This window comes from Protopterus annectens, chromosome 1.part1 (genome assembly GCF_019279795.1).
Source record: "Protopterus annectens isolate FY-2018-M chromosome 1.part1, PAN1.0, whole genome shotgun sequence".
In the NCBI taxonomy this organism is placed as follows: domain Eukaryota; kingdom Metazoa; phylum Chordata; order Ceratodontiformes; family Protopteridae; genus Protopterus; species Protopterus annectens.
In genome coordinates this window covers 1,319,040,014-1,319,061,713 of record NC_056726.1, presented here as the reverse complement: position 1 = coordinate 1,319,061,713, position 21,700 = coordinate 1,319,040,014, and positions in this window count along the sequence as shown.

The following is a 21,700-nucleotide window of genomic DNA, read 5'->3' as shown; positions in this document are numbered from 1 at the left end:
CATCTTGTGATGTATGGGTTTACATTCAAGCTGATGAGTTTTTCGATGATACCTGAGTGGGGTATTGTGTCAAGGCCTTTGCCAGGTCGAGGTAGGCTGTATGGACTGCCTTTCCTCATCAATGGCCTTGGTGACTGTCTCGAAAAAGTCAACCAAGTTTAAGAGGCAGGATCTGCCTTTGACAAAGCCAAACTGGGTTGGATCCAAAGTCTGCAAGTTCCCTATGTCTTTATTTATGAGTTCCATTATGATCCTCCATGGCTTTGCAGATAAGGCTTGTCAAGCTAATGGGGCGGTAATTTCCAGGGTCTGTGGAGGCACCGCCTTATGAAGTGGGACCACAGTCGCGATCCTGAGGTGAGGCTAAGATTAAACAGCTGTCCTAACTGTGGGTTTAATTCCTCGTTGAGTTCATGAAGCACACAGCCGGGGACACCATCCGTCCCATGGATGCTGTGTTTTTGCCTTAGTGAGGGCAGTTCTCACCTGGGCGTTGGAGATGTTTGGGGGCTACAATCCTCTGGAATAGATATCTCTCCTTTGGGGAGGGGAGAAGTTTGCACTGAACCTGTCAGCCAGTATGTTAGCAATGTGTGTAGGTTCAGTAATTTTCACATCATTTTGAACTAATTCTGAGCATATCTGGGAGTTTCCTCCTAGGTTTCTAACATAGCTAAAGAAGGGCTTATGATTGTCTTTAGAGTCCTTTTCTCTCAAAATTTGCCTTGGATGATTTTATGAGAGCTCTTAGTTTTTACTTATAATGATCAAAGGTGTCTTACCTTTCAAGGATTTTGCTCTATCTTGTAGTAGCTTCCTCCTTTGTTGTAGAGCTTGTTTATGGCTGGGGTCCACCAGACTTTGGTACAGAGAGTCTTAGTTATGTTTGGGATTGCCTGATCCATGCAGTCCTGTAGGTGCTGGTAGAAGGCATTTGTAAGTGATTCAGCGGTTTGAGTAATGTTTACCACTGGCACAGGGGCCTTAAAGGAGACCACACTAGTTTTTAGAAGTGTGAAATCGGCTTTGAGAAGTTTTTCACTGTGGTCTTTTTGTTTCAGGTGGATGAGGACCTCCAGCGAGATTAGTTTATGATCTGATCTCACCAGTGATGTTAAACATTTTGATCCCATGTTCGTGATGATGAGATCAAGTAGGTTTTCTCCTCGGGATGGTGACTAGTTGTTCCATGGCGAGTTTATGAACTCCAGGAATCTTTGGGTTAGAGTGTTCGCTTGAGTAGTGTTCCCAGTCTATATTAGGGTAGTTGAAGTCACCTAGTATGATGGTGTTTGGAGATACATTTATCCCTCCAATGTTTTCAGGAAGGCCATGTGAGGTTCCTGAGTTTGAGAGGGTGGCCTGTAACATGCTACAAATTGCAGAGCAGTCTTGCCTATGGTTAATTGCACCTGGATGGTCTCCGATGGTGTGGGTGTCCTTTATGAATATGGACACCTCCTTTCTTGGTGTTGTCCGGATTTTGGGGCCGAACGATGATATGAGGTGAAACCTGTTAGTGCTGGGGTGCTCTCAGGAGCCTTGAACCAGGTTTCTGTCACAGCACAGACATCAATGTTCTCCATATTGAGAAGGGCCTCGAGTGCGTGCATCTTGAGAGTGAGACTTCTGGCATTTGTTATTTAATGAAGTGATTTTGACAAGTGTTTTGCTTTGGGAGAATGTTTTTTGGGTGAATAATAGTAGTTTTGTTTTTTAGGTTAAGTAGATGTGAGTTGTCTAGCCAGGAATTTATGGAACTAAAGGATTCTTGAGTAATTTCTTGAAGTTTTTGTATGTTAGATGCTGTACAGATGAGTGCAGAGTCATCTACTTATTGTACAAGAGTGGTGTGCTTGGAAGCAGTGTAGATTATTTATAAATATGCTAAACAGGTCGAAGTATGCAACCGTGTGGCACTCCTGCAATAATGGGTAGAAATGAAGAATATTCTTGCTGTCTTTCTATCTGTTTGGAATCTAAGAAGCTGTTAAACTAAGTGGGGGGGGCCCCAAGGTGGAGAGTTTTAGTAATAGTTTATGGTGAGAGAAGGTGTCAAATGCTTTGGACAGGTCTAGGAAGCTGATACTATGTTTCTGGTATTTCTGTTTGTACTAATGATAACAGCAAAGTGAAGTAGGGCAGTAGTGGTGCTATGGTTGGGACAAAAAAACATGTTGTGAGGGGCAGAGAAAGAGAAGTTGTGTCTTACCATAACATTCCATCTTCATTTTTTCATTCCTCTTGGGATTCGGTTCCGACCCTGGAACCGAGCCAGCCTTTTTTTCAAGCTCACGTCAGCCACAAACCTCTCGAGCTAAGATTTTATCCATCATGCCCTTCTCCCTCTTACCTCAGATCTAGTTTGCAAGTTGGAAAAATGAAGCCGAGGATACCTCTGGTCAGACATGACCTAGCAACTAGAAAGAAGGACAAATAAGTTCCACCAGAAACCTTCGGAAGGGGAAGGTGGGTGGGCCCAGATGGAACGTTATGGTAAGACATAAATTCTTTATCTGATGTTGTTAATCTTTGTTTATTCCTTACTCTTGGGACAGAGTCCCTAGCTATCTTGTCCCTGGGCAGCCCTATGGAAGGACATTCTAGAGGACCATAAAACCAAAAGAAGCTCTGCCTCTAGAGGCCAAGTCCAATTTGTAATGAGCAATGAAGGTATGAGGCCTAGCCCAGGTTATGGCTGCACAAATGTCATTCAACGATGTTCTAGCATGGAAGGCTGCAGAATTTGACAGTGATCTTGTAGAGTGGGCCTTTACTCTGCCATGTAAAGGGATACCATTCTTACCATAAATGAAAGTAATACAATTTCTCAACCAAGTGACTAAAGTAACTTTAGAAACTGGACAACCTAATCTGGATTCCGAAAAGGCCAAAAACAGATGGTCAGATTTTCTATTAAATTTAGTCTTGTCTAGGTAAAAACACATTTGTCTATGTACATCCAAAGTATGCAGGCAATATTCCCCTCTGTTAGAATGATTAGGGAAGAACACTGGCAAATCAATAGTCTGATTGATAGATAACTCAGAAACGACCTTGGGCAAGAAGGTCGGATTGGTCCTTAATGAAACTCTGTCCTTGTGAAAGATGAGGTAAGGGGGGTTTGGTAGACAAGGCCTATAATTCAGAAATACGTCTGGCAGAAGTAATAGCAACTAAGAACAACATTTTCCATGACAGATACTTTAGATCATAGGTAGATGTAGGCTCAAAAGGAGAAGTTGTCAACCCTTGATGGACTAAGGTCAGGTCCCAAGGTTGAGCAGGTTCTCTGAATGGAGGCTTTAGCTGGGTTACTCCCTTCAGAAAGGTCTTACAAAGTCTGTGTGACATTAAGGAAGAGCCCTGGAAGCCATTATGAAAATTAGAAATTGCAGCCAAATAAACACGAACTGTGGAGGCTGCTACCCCTGATTTAAAAAGGTCTGAAAGATATTCTAGCACAATACAAACCGGGGATGCAATACGGTCCATTAGTTTATCTTGTAGAAAGACAGAAAACCTCTTCCATTTGCTGCGGTAGAGTAGTCTGGTGGATGATCTATGAGAGGCAATCAGAATGTCATACACAGGGAAAGATAGGTCATGCTGCCTGGCAATCATTGGAAGTGGATAAACCAAGCTGTCAGTTTCAGGCTGGATAGGTTTGGATGAACTAGATTCTGTGGGTGAGAGATCAGCTCTGGAGTTGGATTGAGAATCTATAGTCGATCTAGCAGATGAGGCCAGAGGAAGGGAAACCAAACTTGTTGAGGCCAATATGGAGCAATGAGGATCACTTTGCTCTTCAACCAACGTGCTTTCTTGAGGAACAGGGGAATGAGGGGTATCAGAGGATAGACATATAGCAGACCTGAGGGCCAATCATGGACTAGAGCATCTCTCAATGACTGTTCCCGAGGGGGATCAGGGCAAAGTAGTTGCTGCACTTGTGATTGGACGGGGATGCAAATAGGTCGCAGCAAGGCTGGCCCCAGCAGTCGAAAATCTTTGCCGCCACTAGAGGATTAAAAGACTACTCGTGAGGCTGTAGAATGCATCTGCTCAACTTGTCCGCTATCACGTTGGAGCTCCCGGAAATGTGTGTCGCTATCAGAAAATGGTTGGAGGCTATCACCCATTGCCATATTCTCATGGCCTCTCAATAGAGTGGGTATTATCTGATTCCCCCTTGTTTGTTGATGTACCAGACTACTGCCATGTTGTCTGACTGAATTGCAATAGTCCCTGATGGAAGGATCGATTGGAATGCTTGCAACGCTAGTAGCACTGCCCTCAGTTCTAGGACATTGATATGCAGATAGGCCTCCATCTGTGACTAAGTGCCTTGGAATGTCTTTCCCTGAAACAGCCCCCCATCCCATCAGGGAGGTGTCTGTGGTCACTGTGGCATTGGGCTGATGAGGGTTGAAGGGGAGAGACCACTGGTCAGGGTTGTTTGGCATCCACCAGAGCAAGTCTTGTTTGCAAATCTTGGTTATTCGAATCGGAAAAGATAGGGTATACTGGAATGGGTAGCACTGAGTCAGAAGCAGCCATTGAAGAAGCCTCATGTGTAGCCTTGTTAGAGGGACTATGGTGATGGAGGCTGCCATCGATTCCAGCAGCTGAAGAACGGATAGAGCTGAAACTAGATTTTGTGAAAGTATTGCCTGAACCTGTTCTTTGATCCTCTGAATTCTGTGATCTGGTAGAGAGGCTGTACAAGCCATTGTGTCCAGGTATGGCTTCCACAGAGTCCGGTGCCTTCCACACACGCTGCATGATGAGCTTGACAAGGTCATCAGCAGGTGGGGTAACCTAGGAGGTAGGGGGCCAGGCATGAAAAGCCTGCAGGAACACAGACTCCTCTGAGGAAGGGTTAGAGGACTTCCAATCACCTCTCTGCTTTAAAATTTCGAGGATGTCACCAAAGGAAACATCATCAGAAGGTGAATGTGGGGACCACTCCCCATCATCGTAATCTGTGTCTTCAGTCAATGAGTCTTTTGTAGAGTTTATGTCCTTCCTCTTACACGTAGTCTTATGGTGGACTTCCTCAGTGGGACACTGGGGAAGGCTGCAAGGATGGGGTCTTCAGGGGGAGAATGGCACAAGAATCTTGCGTCCGGTGTACAGGGGTTATGACTTGAGACAGCTGAGGCTCAGAGGAAGTAGTAGTCTCTGACAGAGGAGCCCAAGAAGCAGCAGCCAGTGTCCTCTCCAAGGCCTGGAAAGCTGGCCCACCCAAGGAGGGATGCCTCGAAACCTCCACAGAGGCTGAAGGAGTATAGGTAGGAGTCTGTGGAGAAGGATGATCAACCTCAGAGAGGAGAGACACTTTTGAAGGGGTAGGAATTCCTCTAGCCAAAAGCAGTTTGTCTATGAGACGCACCACATCATGTTCAAAAAGGCTTCTGGTAGACCTCATTGAAAGCCCTGATGGTGATTCGGGCCTGTCCAAAAAAGGGCTAGCACGACCACTGAAAAAAGGTGTCTGTATACGTAATGTCTGCACCAAAACTGGTGGTGTTTGTATAGCCTGCACCACTAAAGCCGGCACAGAGGCGGTATGTTCTGAAATCAATGTTGCAGAAGATTCCTGCACCGAGAATGGTGTCGTCAAAATTGGAGTTGTCTGCACTGAAAGCATCGGTGTCAAAAAGGCCTGCACTGAAGAAATTGTCGGTGCCAAGGGGGTCTGCATCGAGAAACAGGGCAGTTCCGAAGGAAACTGCACTGAGAATTCAGTCAGTGCCAAAGATGACTGCGCCGATATACCAATCAGTGCCAAGGAAGTCTGCACCAAACTAGTTGGTGCCATAGTAGTCTGCACCATGAGAGCTGATGTCTGCATCGAAAGCAACAGTGTAGAGGGACCAGCAGACATAATCGGACACAGAGTCAAGTGAGTTTGTGCCAAAGCAGCCACTGGCACCGATAACTCTGACAATTTAGCCTTTTTATGTTTCAATTTCTTAGGGTCTCCAGAGGGAGACGATGGATAGACCTCTTATGTTGTTTGAAAGGAGGAAAAGATTCCTGCAACCCAGAAATAGCATCACAGAAAGGGGTCTTAAGGAGAACCTTTCTTCTCAGACATTATATCCACAAAATATTCAAAAACTAGATCATACACACACTGTAGCAAGGCCCAAGGGAGGGTGAGGAAACTACCAACAAAGGTAATAAAAGATACCAAAAAGGTGCAAGTAATAAAGAAGATACGACTTAATAAAGTCAAAAAACTAAGTATTCTGTGAGAAAAAACTCAAAAGTTATCAAAAATATACACTTAGCTGGAAAGGAATGTCTCGACACGGCTGAACAGCAACATGGCAAACAAGATCTGAGGTAGCAGGGAGAAGGGCATGATGTGTAAAATCTTAGCTCAAGAGGTTTATGGCTGATGCAAGCTTGAAAAAAAGGCTGGCTCGGTTCCGAGGTTGGAAACAAATCCCAAAAGTAAGGAATAAACGAAACTTAACAACATCAGATTATTTCTTATACATACATACAAATATTTCAAGCACAGACATTAATACCCTTCTAGCCTGCCAATACTGTGCATCAAAACAGTCGTTCCCATATGTTAAAGTGTACAAGTAATTGGGAATGGATACACTGTTCTAATATTTTAGAAAATGGTGACAAGTTGGCTATTAGTCTGAAGTTGGAGTAGTCAGTAGAGGGTCCTCCTTTATGAATAGGAAGTTTATTTGCCTTCTTCCAAATAGCTGGGGGATGACATTCTAGAGTGGATCTGTTTATTAGTATAGATACTGGATATGACAGAGCTGCAGCCGCAACTTTTAGGAATTTGGAAGGAAGGCTGTCAGCAGCAGAGCTTGCATTTTTTAGTTTTAGCAGATATTTTCTTATGGTGGAAGATAGGGATAGGTTTTAATGAGAAGTTAGTTTCTATGGGGTTTTATTGGTGGGGATGTTTGATTTGATGGTGGGGTTGCCTTTGATAAGTTAAGCTTCTGCTTGAAGGAAATACGTCAGGAGAGGCTATGGGGGCGAGAGTGGCCCCAGCCTTTGCCAACTTAGTGATGGCAAACTGGGAGACCAAATATCTCAATAATTACCAGGATTTTGACAAGATTTTGGTCTATCACCGTTATATTGATGATTTATTTTTCTTGTGGAATGGGAGTTATGATGCATTTGCTCTTTTTGTGTCTTACTTGAACAATTCCACAGATTTTCTCAAATTTACCATCAGTGGTTTTGGTGATAGCCTAAATTTCTCAGACTTGCATTTGACATATGATTTTCAGTCAAAATAATTCACCAGTAGTATTTTCAGAAAATCAATATTTGTCAATCAGTACTTACACAAGAATAGTCTACATCTTTTGCACATGAAAAAAGGTGTAGTGAAAGGACAGCTAATCAGACTTAGTAGACTAATCTCAAAAGACACTACTTTTACAGAAGAATTGGAGATTTTAAGGTAATTTTTTTTGACAAGAGGTTATAACAAACTATGGTTAGAAAACATAGAAAAATAAGTAATTATGCTTAGGAAAGGAAAGGCTAGTCCTATACTATGTAGTAACATTCACAGTGTAGTACAAAACAATGGGCTTGAAATAGTTGGTTCACACAACAATCATTTTTCATGTGCATTTCCACTGTCAATAACAAATGAGATGTGTTTTTTTGAGAAACATCATAGTAGATAATTGAAAGATACGGATTGGTAATGTTGACTTGGTGAAAATTATTGCTATGCAACCAAAATTTACTTTTAAGAAAACTACAAATATTAAATGTTTATTGGAACAAGGAGCAAATAGCAACACTGGTACCAGTACAGGTTCTATTCAGACTAAGGGCACTTTTTCTTGCAATAATTGCAGACAATGTAGGTACATCAGTAATTTATCTTCAGTCCATTTCAGTCACATTAATAAAACTTTTTGGTCCAAGGGTTATTACAATTGCATAAGTGAAATGGTAGTGTATGTCGCACAGTGTGTTTCCTGCCCTAGTTTTTGCATCGGCAAGACGACTAGGTGTCTTTAAAGGAGAATTTATGAACACCTCTTAGCCACTAAGAAGAAAGAACAAACTAATGCTCTGGCCAAGCACACAAATGTATGTGTTGAATTCAAAACGTTTTCCTTCTCTGTTATAGATAGTGTCAATTGTAACTTATTTTCAGGTGATTACAAGTTACTGCTTGATTGCAAGGAATCTTTGTGGCAAATTTATCTTGGTGCAGATTATGAGCCAGGCTTGAATGACACTATCAACATTAAGTGTTTCTTGCAATCAAAGTAGAATATTACTGTGTAAATATATGTTACTTTTACTACATGAAAAACAAACAATCATTAATTGTGTATGGATCTTTTTAAGCACATTTCTTATAAGGAATGACGTTTTAATTAATGACATCATTAGGCATGTGACATGATTTTTTTTAGTATTTAAACGAGTTTGGGGATGGGTTCAGTTTTTCTGAAGAAGTGCACAGGAATAAAGTGAATGAAAGTGCTAATCAGTGTCCATGCTTTTTTGGTTTGGTGTAGTCTTCTTGTCAATTGTCTAAAAAGCATGTCATGTATGCTCAAAATGAAAATGCTGGTAAGGTTGAAAAAATACTGCACTGTTGCACTTGTATGTCATGCAGATGCTGACTTCACTGATGGAAGCAGGAGTGCTATGAATATTTTGATGAGTAATTTTGATCCTGTGTCTTTCCTATTGTTCAAAAAAATCTAGGAACTGCCCCCTCCCCATCAACACATTATACATTTCCACACAAAACCTGCCATGCTTAAGCTGTGAATAACTTTCTGATAAATATTAATGGGATACCATTAGTTTGTGTATTGTGCCTAATCAGTACAAACAAATTTGTACTGATCTTGTAATGTCACATCAGTTTACCAGTGCAGGGGGTTTTAATCCCAACTCTGACACCAGTGATCTAGGTTTGGTTTGGGGAGGGGGGCACTGTGTCATCTGTTTTTTCTGGGTTTAAGGGTTAGAGTTTGGAGAAGGAGTGGCAGTATGTACACAGAAGTAGAGAGGCAGAATAGAGCTTATTGTAGGATGTTGCTATGACATTGTTACCTTTGTCCCCCCCCAGTAAATTCTGGCTTTTTCCAGATTTCTTGTGCTGCACAGTTCTTCAGGTGGAGAGACGTTTAGTGCTGGTTATGCCAAGTCTGTTTGTTTTGTTAGTAGCACAACAGGTAGTACACTTGCTTTTGATGCAGAAGGCTGTGGGTTCTACTCCCACAACATGTAGATGTATTGCTGATACTGTACTGTGTTATACTTTTAAAGGGGTGGAGGCTGCAGTCCTGAGAATGTCCTTTTTGGCAGAGATACCTAGTAACTATGAACCTGTTATCAGTTTGCCACCCATTCCCTATTGCAATATTACTAGCTTATCAAAATTTTTTTAATGTAACTGTCAAAGGAAAAAACTTCAAAGACCGATGCACGTAAGGTTCAGGTATGGCACCTTTATTACTTGCAGCAAGGAGACAAAAAACATGCAAATACAGGATTTTGCCCAGTTACTAACAGGCAGTATGCCTTTCTTATAGTGTTCTATAAAATGTTACTTTCTATGGTTGACGTAGTTAGACACAGCTTTCTGTATTGTTCTACAACAAATGTTACTCAGATTTCCTGCTGACATGTTCAGATTTGAAACTCACTATATGTTACATAGAAAATGTTACTTGGATTTCCTGCTGACATGACTGGATGTATGAAAAACATTTGAGAAAAACAACCTGACCTCGGGGGCTGTATTTTCTTTAGCCCACTACAAGCTTGAATTATGCAGCTCTAATACACATGTTACATTTCAAGGTACTTTTCTAGCTTAGGTACAAGTAAATGCTGATTGCAGTTCATATTTTCAAACAGCCTTTGTCTTCATTATCAATAGCTTCTGCAGCTGTGGATTTTCTCATAGCATAAGCAGAAAATCAATAACTCTTTGTTTAAATCTCATGACATTAGTAGAAGTGATACATCTATTATTATTTTCCTGACAGTAGCAGAAATTGAATGTTTCCCTGTAAATTTCCAAAGCATAAGCAGAGGTCATAACTGCGCATATTTTATGACATTACAAGATTGGAATGCTTCTGCAGTTCATACAGATTTATGCAGTGTGAAATAGAATAAATGTGTTAACCCTTTTTAAACCTCAAATGCACTAAGCATATTACTAATACATATTTTTCTAACATTTCCCCCCTTTTAATACTTTATTCTACTTTCAAAATAAGCATAAACAGTTTTTCTTCCCATAACCTCTTCCTACTCAGGATTTACAGTTAAGAGAGTCATTCAGTTTAAACTTATGAAAGCATTTTCAATTTTTCAACAGTTCTTCAAATTCAGCACCTTGATATAAGGTTTCTGAAACTGACATGTCTATAAAGTCTTTAATCAGTCTTTTCATGCAGGGGATGCAGCAGCAAACACATATCTCCAGTAGGATCATTCCTACACAGATGGCAATCAGAATGTTCATTAGGATACTGCCCCACCCCCAAACAATCTCTGGAAAAAGTCCGTCAATGGATTTGGTCCTGGTTTGGTCATGGCCGACACTTGCTGAATTACCTCGAGGTGATTGCCTATCTCATGTCTATGGTCAGGAATATATGAACAGCACTCCTCCTGGATTAAAGCGCAAATACCTCCTCTTGCTGCTAGGGTGAAGTCGAGAGCCATGCGGTTTTGAAGCACTACAGTTCTCATGGCATTCAGTTCATCAGTCACCAATTCTAGAGTGGAAAAGGTTGCATTGCTCATGACTTCGAGAAGTTTAGACAGTTTTCTCAGCTCCCAGATTGATTTCACTGCTCCATGTGCTGGTAATATGCCTGCCCACGATATAACAGAATTACTCAAGTCCATGTGTGTCAGTCCATCGCCCACAGCATGATGATTTTTTCCAGGGCGCATCGATTTGTCCTACTGGATTGACAGGCTTCTTGACGGCTTCTCGAACATTTCGAATTTTTCCTCGAGGTAAGACTGCTGTGTGTCGAATGGCTGGAACCAGGTAGCCCAAAAAACAACTGCCGGACCAGTTCTCAGGTAACCACTTGTATGCATTTCTACCACATACAAAATAACAGTCTTCTACTTTAGTAGTAACTTTACTATGAATATCCACTTGTCCTGTGTGAAACATTTTTCTGTCAATTATAGACAGTTGTTTGTAGAGAACAGAATCATGTTTTATTTCCTCAATTGTTTTGTGCATCAATTTAAAAAAAAATGAATCATAGTTCGTATTACAATAAAAACCTGTGTTATTAGCTTTAGTATAGCATCTATAAGGAACAGTCACATTGCAATTGCTCCAACCCACCTAAACTGTATCATTCCCTTTTGTTGAACAGACAAGTGCAATGCTATTTTATCTTGTGCTGTAATAGTTAATGTATCATGAATCAAGTTTTCCCAGGTCTTGTTGACTCCTAGGGGGCTGAAGTTAACAATAACCCCCCATATGCTGTTGGCAAAGCTGTGCAAATCCAGCAATTCGAGACATTGAAGGTCCCAGCATACATATATTTGATTGCCTGGTAAGTACTGAAGTTTAGGTGCCAGTCTATGTGCAACTCTCCACGCTTATTCAGTTCAGTTTGTGTGGCTGGGAAAAGGAATGGCCACAACAAAAAGATTATTGTCACTAGTACAGTTAACAGAATGATTATGCAATACTTCTGAGGAAATGGTTGTTCTGCATTCCTATTTTCTCCAACTCTTCCGAGTAGTTTTATTTGAATTTCTCTGGATTCTATCATTTTTGCTTTTAACATGTGATCTTACTCTCTGCCCTAATAGGACCTTCAGCACTGATGATTTCTTCACTGGGGTTGAGACGGATCAGTCCTATTGATCTGATCCCCCTTTGTAGCCAGACTTTGTGCTGAGGGCCCCGATGGAGAGGTAAGATTTTTGGTCAGTTCAAAGTTCTTAACTAGTTTGCAGTGCGTCAGGTGGATCCACGATGTTCACTCTGTGATCTTGACTGCAGTGGGTGTTGAAAGAAGCACCTGGTATGGACCTTCCCACCTTGGTGATGTCCAATTTCTCTTTTTAATAGTTTTCACCTAGATCCAATCCCGTGGGATCACTGCCACTTCCGATGTTTCGGTTTGTTCTTTATCTGAAACAGAATTTGACTGCAACAGATGTTTAGAATTCAACAAATTTCTCATATATTCAGCAAGTGTACAGTCAGCTTCCTGGTCTGTGGGCATGAGAGGTTTCCACTGGGGTATATAATAAGCCCTTCCAAATAGTTTTTCAAAAGGAGTCAATCCTTTTGCAGTCGGAACAGTTCTCATGCTCAACAGTGCCAGGGGCAGACAGTACACCCAATTCCTTTCTGTTTCTGCTATTAATTTTCTTAGCTTATTCTTTAAAATTCCATTATGCCTCTCAACTAAACCTGCAGATTGCGGATGATATGCACAATGATTTTTTAAAGAAATACCAAAATGCTTACTTAACTGTTGTATGGTTTGGTTTGCAAAGTGTGTACCGTTGTCACTGTAGATCCTTTCCAGAATGCCGAATCTAAAGATGATTTCTTTGACAAGGACTTTCGCTACTGTAGCTGCTTCTGGATTTTTGGTTGGAAAGGCTTCCACCCATTTGGAAAACATATCTACAATGACAAGACAATACTTCTTATTTTCGCATTTGTTCAATTCTATGAAATCCATACAGATAGCATGAAACGGATATGGTGGTGTAGGGAAACTCCCTTGCTTGGGCTTTAATGCCCCTTGTGCATGATGTTTATTACAAATTTGGCGTATCAAACAAAATTTTTTAGAATAGTTTGTAAATCCATATGTTGTGAACACTCGGTTCACCAGCTGTACCATCTCCCCTGTTGAGACATGGCATTGCCCATGGCTCAACAAAGCTGCATATCTAAACAAATTAGATGGTAGTATCAGTTTCCCTTTTTTAGAGATGTACAGCCCCTTTCTGAATTGCTCCTCGTTTTACCCATCTTTGTTTTTCAGCTTGCGTAGTGAGTGTCTGCATTGTCTTTAACATTTCTAAGTCTAAAATCTCAGAGGGTTGTAGTTCCTTGTTTAAAAGAAAGACTTCTGAAGCTGCTTGTTTTGCAGCTGTATCAGCTCTCGCATTACCTTTTGAAATCCTATCTCATTGCTTGGTATGAGCTGTGCATTTACAAATAGCTACTTTCTGAGGTAACGGAATAGATTCTAAAAGATCTAAAATAAACTGTGCATGATTGATAGGTTTGCCAGTAGATGTTATCATTCCTCGGTTTTTCCACTGTTGCAAAAACATGTACAGTAGAAAAAGCGTTGGCTGTCAGTAAAGTGTTTACACATTTACCCTTTGCTAAGATACATGCCCGTGTCAAGGCAATCAATTCTGCTGCCTGTGCAGATAAGTTGTGTGGTAAAGGTTTTGCTTCTATAATCTCAGTATCAGAAACTACAGCATATCCTACTAGGTTCTGTCCTGCAGGACCCCTTTTGCATGAACCATCCACGTAGTATGTCACCTCGGCATCGTCCAAGGGGACATCCGTGAGATCTTTTCTAGGCAGTGTCTTTTGCTCAATCACCTGCAGGCAGCGGTGTGGTGTGCCATCTGCAGGGGTTGGGAGCAGGGTAGAAGGGTTCAAAGTCATGCATCATTCAATTGTCATGTGAGGTTGGCTCAACAATATAGTCATACAGGTAAGATGCCTAGCAGGGGAAAGATATGCTACCTTCTCTTGCAGTAAAATAATCGTGACTGCATGAGGCACTCTCAAAGTGAGAGGGTGGAATAAAACTACTGAGGCTGAAGCCTGTACTGCCATTGCAGCTGCAACTACTGCTTGTACACAGTGAGGTAAAGACCATGCCACTGGGTCAAGTTGTAATGAATAATAAGCAATTGGACTTTGCTTGTCCCCGTGCTGTTGTGTTAACACTGATGTCATATAACCTTGCTTACAATCTACAGTTTGGAAAAAAATGTTTATGGTAGTTTGGTAATCCCAGAACTGATAAGGACGCTATTAACTGTTTCAATTTGCAGAAAGCAGATTCTGCCTCTGGTGTCCATTGTAACAAATCCTGTGCTGCTATAGGCATTTTATATATCAGGTCAGTCAGAGGTGCAGATTCCAAGGCATAGTTTGAAATCCAGCTCCGGCAAAAATTAGTTGTACCCAGGAAGGACATCATTTCCTTCTTGGTAGTGGGTTTTGGTGCTTGCAAAATAGCTACTTTTCTGTCCTCATCTAATGTTCTACCCTCTTTGGATATTACATATCCTAGGTATTTGACTTGTTTTTTCCAAAGCTGCAGTTTATTTTTGTTTACCTTATGTCCTTCAGCGGCTAAAAATCGTAATAGCACTATGGTATCTTCTTTGAAATCTTGCTGGGTGGGGGCCGCCAGCAGGATATCATCAACATAAAGTAAAATCTGACTATCTCTTGGTGGGGTAAATCCCGCCAAGTTGCTTGCCATTTCTTGTGAGAATATTGTTGGACTTTCACAATATCCCTGTGGTAGCCGCGTATATGTATACCTTTTCCCCTGAAATGTGAATGCAAACCAATACTGGCTGTCAGGGTGTATCAGTATCGAAAAGAACCCATTGCTAATATCTACCACAGAAAAATATTTCTGTTGAGGTTTTAAATCATTCAACAGGGTGTGTGGGTCTGGCACTGTAGGTGCCCTTGGTATTACTGCGTCATTTACAGCTTGTAAATCTTGGACCATACGCCATTCTCCATTTGCTTTCTTAACAGGAAATAAGGGTGTGTTACATGGTGAATCGGGAGATTCCACCAGTACCCCTTCCTTAAGTAAAGCTGCTATAATAGGTTTGATTCCTACCTCTGCATATTTTCTTAAGGGATACTGTCTTTTCTGCGGTCTAAATGCTGACTTTGGCATGATAGTAACTGGTCCCGCTGTACAAATAAGTCCTACATCTGACTTTCCTGTTGACCAGAGAGTTTCTGGTATATTCTGTAAGGCATTCTCTTCCTCCTTTAATAGGAGTGCTAATCAGCTGTCCTTGCTAGACTGCAAGTGTATGGCTGGGTGGGTCTGAGTTATCCAATTCAGCTTCTGTACTTGTATTCCCTGTTCTGACAGTTCTAATTCTGTCTGTTTTTCCCATCTCGTGACTTTTTCTCCTAAGTCTGCCCATTCTATGTTTTTGTCCTTAGTTAAGCTAACATGTGGTAATTGATTAGATGTATAGAGTGCAAAGAACTCCTGGGGCAATGAACAGCTGGTTACACTGTTCCCTTCTGTGTCCCAGTACAGATTACGTAATATCAATCTGTTTGCACGATTTTTAAACAATTCTTGCTCATATTCCTTATCAGGTCCTGGTGTGTTACAATAATACAGGGCACAGTGCAACAAGTGTTGCTTATCAATGTCAAGGGAGGAGAACTTGCTGATGGCTACATTCATTAATTCTTCGGTCACAGTCCCTGGACCAGTCGTAACCAAGTCCTGGCTGTACCAATAAAACATTTTACCCTCCGATTGCACTGCAAAGGTATCAATTTGTCACTGTGCTTCCATACCCTGCATGGTTGGGACTACTGCTATACCGAATAGCTGCATATGGTCTCTGCCCAAGAGGTTTACTGGGCATTTTGCAGAAACAACAATTTTTCTTTTTTGAGTCAATCCTGAAACAGGATCAGTTATTACAATGTTACGGGAGAGGGGCTCCCGGTAGAGCTGTCCATTAGCTGCTTTTACTAGTATGTAATCAGGTGACTCTGAGTTTTCTGGCAGTTTGGAGGAATGTATCAGGGTTCGTGATGCCCCTGAGTCACACAAGAATTTTACTTCCCTCCCTTCTACCAAGAGGGTAACTTCTGGTTTTGTGTCCGCTAAATAGAGCTCCAAGCTCAATAAAGCTAAGTCCAATATTTCATTTTCTTCACTGTCCGTAACTTCCTGCACTTCCTCTAGCTCTTCTGTCACATCCTCTATTCCTTCTATCACATTCTCATTTGTCCTTTCTCTGCTATCCCCTTCTAGTGATTCCTGACTATCATATAGTCAGTCCTCACCCTCCTTGTCTTCCGTAGTTGCCTTCTTGTTTTTCTTGCAATCCCTTGCCAAGTGTCCCTTTTTACTGCTTTTAAAACATTCTCCCCTTTTGTTTCGCCCTTCAAAGTCCTCTGATCGCTGATCAGATTGTTTGTTTCCCTGGGCATTTTTCTTGCCCTTTTTCCCGGACTGCACTACATAAACTTCTGCTCCATCTTCTACAGAAAATACTTGAGCTTTCTTTTTCTTTTTGCTATTAAAATGACTTTCGGCATGCCTAGCATATTCAAGTAATGACTGTAACCTGCTTATACAATGATCTACCATATGTTTTGCAATAAAACTGCTTATGGGTGCAATACTGCCTTTTAAAAATGCATTCTTTAACTGCTGTTCATATGGGGAATCTTGTGTCTGATCTTCAGGAACCTGCATTCCACAGTGGTTATTAAAACATTCTAATAAACTGGCATAATATCGGTCAACAGTTTCACCTTCTTGTTGGATGCATTGATTAATGCAAGTCCAGTCTGCCCTAGGCTTCCATTTCTCAGAGATGTGGTCTGTGAGACCTTTTACTCTGTTGTCTAGTTCTGCGCTGCAATGTGGAAGGGGTCTGTGTGCAGCGTCACGGGGATTCCAGTTGCCACTAATCATGTGCCAATCTGGCCCCACAATTTGTCTAACTACTTTTTCTACCTCTTCTCCGTTTAAATTATAACTTAGCCTCATTCCTTGTAAATCTTCCAAGAATTTTCTAAAATTAACTTTTGGATGGGGAATTCCCTCAGTGGCTTTCCGGATATCTTCCGGAGTCCAGGGTCTATACACTAGAATAGGTGGGTCTTGACCGCCTTGTCCTGCCTGAGGATTAGGTACTTCTATGAGTGGGCATATTTCTTCTTCACTCATAGATCGTGAATTCTTAACCATTTGATATAACTCAATGCCTTCATTTGAGTTACCGGCCCGTGTTTGAGACCTGGTCCCGATGGGATCTCTAATAAACGGTTTTGCTTTTGTAGTGTCTCTATTTTCAGTGACAACAGGATATCATGGGGGTGGACTAACCTGTTCACATGCTTCATATTCTGGTAAGGGAGGCGGAGGGGCCGACACTATTATTAAATTATTGCCCTCCTTATCTAAAAACATTGCTTTTGAATTGTTGTTCTTTTGTTCCCTAGGGTTTACTTCCTCAGTCCACCTGTGTGCCTGAGGAATTCCTAATTGGTGTTGCTTTTTTACCCGACTTTTGGAATCAGTTTTGAGCTGTTTGACAAGTTTGACAAGCAAGGATTTTTCTAATTTACTGTCAAATTCATACTTATTAACTCATTTTGAATAGTATTTAATATTGTCAGCGCGCTGCGACTGCATGCATTTTGCGTCTTCGGTTAACGGCAGACTTTGGGGTCTTTTTGTGCAATTATTACCCATTTTGTTCTACCCTTTTAATCGTTATGCAACTTCTCTTATTTTTAACGTGGTACCACGGATTTTGTTATAGTCTCTTCAGAATGACTGCCTATCTATTCTGTTTTCCCTGATCTATGACAAGACAGTACTCTTTTCTGTCCCTGACTTGTAAAATACAGTCTTGACAAAAACAATACAAATCTAGTCCCTGATCCAAAACAGAAAAAGTAGATTTACCTTACCTGACCCTTCGTGATTGATCACCTGGTTCGTGAAAACCCGTCCTTCAGTCGCAGATCAGAAAGTGGCTGGCCTCTTTTGCACGACAATTCAGTCGGAGGGCTTTTCAAATAAGAAGAACCGATTTGGTTTCTTCCCCATACGGTTTCAACCACTCGGCCCGTCTGGTCCGAGGCGAAGTGAGGGTTTCCGGCTCGAAGGACCAATCTGTCAAAGGAAAAAACTTCAAAGACCAATGCACGTAAGGTTCAGGTATGGCACCTTTATTACTCGCAAAGAGACAAAAAACATGCAAATACAGGATTTTGCCCAGTTACTAACAGGCAGTATGCTTTTCTTATACTGTTCTATAAAATGTTACTTTCTATGGTTGACGTAGTTAGACACAGCTTTCTGTATTGTTCTACAGCAAATGTTACTCAGATTTCCTGCTGAAATGTTCAGATTTGAAACTCACTATATGTTACATAGAAAATGTTACTTGGATTTCCTGCTGACATGACTGGATTTATGAAAAACATTTGAGAAAAACAACCTGATCTTGGGGGCTGTATTTTCTTTAGCCCACTACAAGCTTCAATTGTGCAGCTCTAATACATATGTTACATTTCAAGGTACTTTTCTAGCTTAGGTACAGTAAATGCTGATTGCAGTTCATATTTTCAGACAGCCTTTGTCTTCATTATCAATAGCTTCTGCAGCTGTGTTTTTTCTCATAGCATAAGCAGAAAATCAATAACTCTTTGTTTAAATCTCATGACATTAGTAGAAGTGATACATCTATTATTATTTTCCTGACACTAGCAGAAATTGAATGTTTCCCTGCAAATTTCCAAAGCATAAGCAGAGATCATAACTGCACATATTTCATGACATTACAAGATTGGAATGCTTCTGCAGTTCGCACAGATTTATGCAGTGTGAAATAGAATAAATGTGTTAACACTTTTTAAACCTAGAATGCGCTAAGCATATTACTAATACATATTTTTCTAACAGTAACATAGGCAATTTATTCTTCAAGGGCAACAGGCACTTTATTTGTAGAGGAAACAAATAAATATAAAGTTGTTTGCTAGCAGCAACCTCTTTATTAGTTACAGCTCTCTTTTAATGTGGAATTATTTAGATGACTTTTGCATTTTCTTTGAATGTGGATTTCAATGCTGTTTCAATGAATTTGAGTTTCAAGGGCAGAGAAATTTTAATGCGAAGTCTATTTTCATTGTGCAACTGTATTGCTTTGTTTAGCAGATGTCTGTTAGTGTTTGTGTTATAAAACGTGAAGTAAAAGTTTCAAATAATCATTGCAGAAGTAAAGCAGTATGCACATTACAGTGTTTATGGTAAATGGGGCAAAACAGAAAAGTAATGGGACATTGGAATGTCTGTAGGGGGAAGGGTTGCATAGGGGCCCCATTTGACCATGATTTCTTGAGGGGGGGAATGGGTGGCAATTTTGGCAAACACAAAGACAGCTCCAGGTGGCACAAACTCTAGCTATGCCACTGATCAGCAGGCCATGGATAATTACTTTTGGAGGGCCTAGCAAACTATAATAATCTTTTGCTAAGATTAGAATATTGTGCACCATTAAATGCCCTACTTTTACCACAAAATCCACATACTGCAAGTCACCAAAAACAAAATTCTAAGGTTCATCATCTTCTCCCTTCCCAGTGAGCATCATTGCTACACATTTCCACAAAAGAAAATGGTTACCATTTACTACAGGGTCTGTGGCCATATTTTGATTTTCCGTTCTTCAGTTTACGTTTGAAATTTGGCATCCCACAATTCCACTGGGGTAGGCGGGGTTACATAATTATTTATGCAAATTGTACGTTAATCAGTGTAAAGATTTGTTCATAGGTGTGTACTAGCCTAATGGCCCTGGAGCCTTTACAAGCCTACCCATAGAAGTACATATTTTTGTACCTATTTTTCTTGGGCCTTTGTCCAGATTTTTGATGTTTCCAGGTTGAGAAGAATGCTTCCTACCTTTTTCTTTCTTTCTTTCATCTGCATTTCTTCTACATTGTAACTCGACAATGGCTGCCACTTCACCCAACCCACAAACAGTCAAACCCTAGCCAGGCTTCTATCAGTATCCTGTTTGTATATTCACTACCTAAAAACTCACATAATAATTAGATTGCTATTTAAAGTATTACAACTGACTTCCCTCCTCTTTCTTGCACGCATAACCAAGTATCATACGCCTCTCAGCACCAGTCTTATGCCCAATGCTCAGCCCATTGCTAGCAATGGCAGTTACTCCCATATTTCTTTCACTATAGTCCACAACCTATCTCACATCCATCTTTGCAAACAGACATATATAAAAGTAAGTAATCCAAACCACAAATTAGTCACAAAGAACAAATAATTTAGTAAAGATAGCTGGAATATATAATGCCACTTGGTATTAAATTATTTGTTCTTTGTGACTAATTTGTGGTTTGGATTACTTACTTTTATATATGTCTGTTTGCAAAGATGGATGTGAGATAGGTACATACATATTCCAGTTGTATTGCTGAGAGTGGAGATGATACTGCCTACATTAATATTGGATAGGTAATGCACATTCTTGTGTATGTGATGTTTTACTGGACTGCATACAAGTCTGTTCAAAAATTGGGCAGGTGGTCCAAAATCTACTAAATCCAGGCCAAAGTCAACAACCCACTCCTTCCCCACAAAATACTTCATCAACAGTCACTAATAATGTTTATCCGTTGACATCATGCATTATGTAACTCAAATTCAATTTCCTCAGATATAGTCTAAAGTCCACAATAACTTTAGCTAAATTCATAGAATTACCAGGGATAAAAGAAAAACATTTTTTCGATACATCAAAAACTTGTTCTGACAATGTGACTTTGGGAAGGTTTAAAACTTCAATAGCATAACTTGACGTGTCAGACGGTGTTACCACTTATTCCTGTTCTTGCCCCTTCCCTTCCCCTTGTTTTGTACTGCTTTGGACCAAGTTGGTGCCCATTTGTTCCCTTGGTGGTCCACTAAAAAAGGACCCTTGTTCTTGGAAAAATTAGAGCCATCTGAAGCAACAACAGTTGCACTTTGATTTATGTTAAGACCATTTTTGTTTTGACCATCGTCACTACTGACCAAGTTCATACTGGTGTCAACCACTGTGCCTTCAACAATGTTGTTATCAATAACCCTATTGGGAACAGAATTCATTGACAAATTGTCCAAAACCACAGTAACCTCATTGTTGGGTACATTGTTGCTCTCAGTGGAAATTTTTACTGAGAACAACAATGTCAACATAGACAGTCATACAGTAGCTAATCAAGGACCTAAAAAGACTAGCACTTATAATCCAACTTTATTAGGCACGTTACAGGTTTTTCAAAACTTATGTGACTCAGGTTTCAGGAAAATAAAACCTGATAGAAAAGTTTACAATCTTAGTGAATTAGAACATCAGGCACTCAAGTCTATTAGTGCTACAAAGAAGTCAGAGTAATGAAAGCAAATAAAGGTGGCAAAATAGTAATTATGGACACAGTGAATTATGTCAAGTCCATTGAAGACATGTTAAAAGATGATTCAATTTACAAAAAAAAAGTGGGCTTGTCATACATTATGAGTTGCAAAGTTAGACACCAGTTTATTTGATATGTTTTGCCAAGGGGAAATTGGCTATCAAAGTTACTGTTATTTACAAGTGGAGTTTCCTAAGATGGCAATACTTTTTGGAATTCCAAAAGTACAAAAGAACAGTGTCAATCCCCCCTTTAGACCAATCATATCTGCCAGTAAGTCTAAGACAGAGGCACTATCTATATGGTTGGATTTTGTTTTGAATCCAGTCATGCAGGCTACTAAGCACTACTTATGACATTTGTGGCATTTGTTAAAAATTTTGAGGTACTTTAGACCTCAGGTTGAACATTTTTATTTTGCATCTTTGGATGTCATTTCTCTTT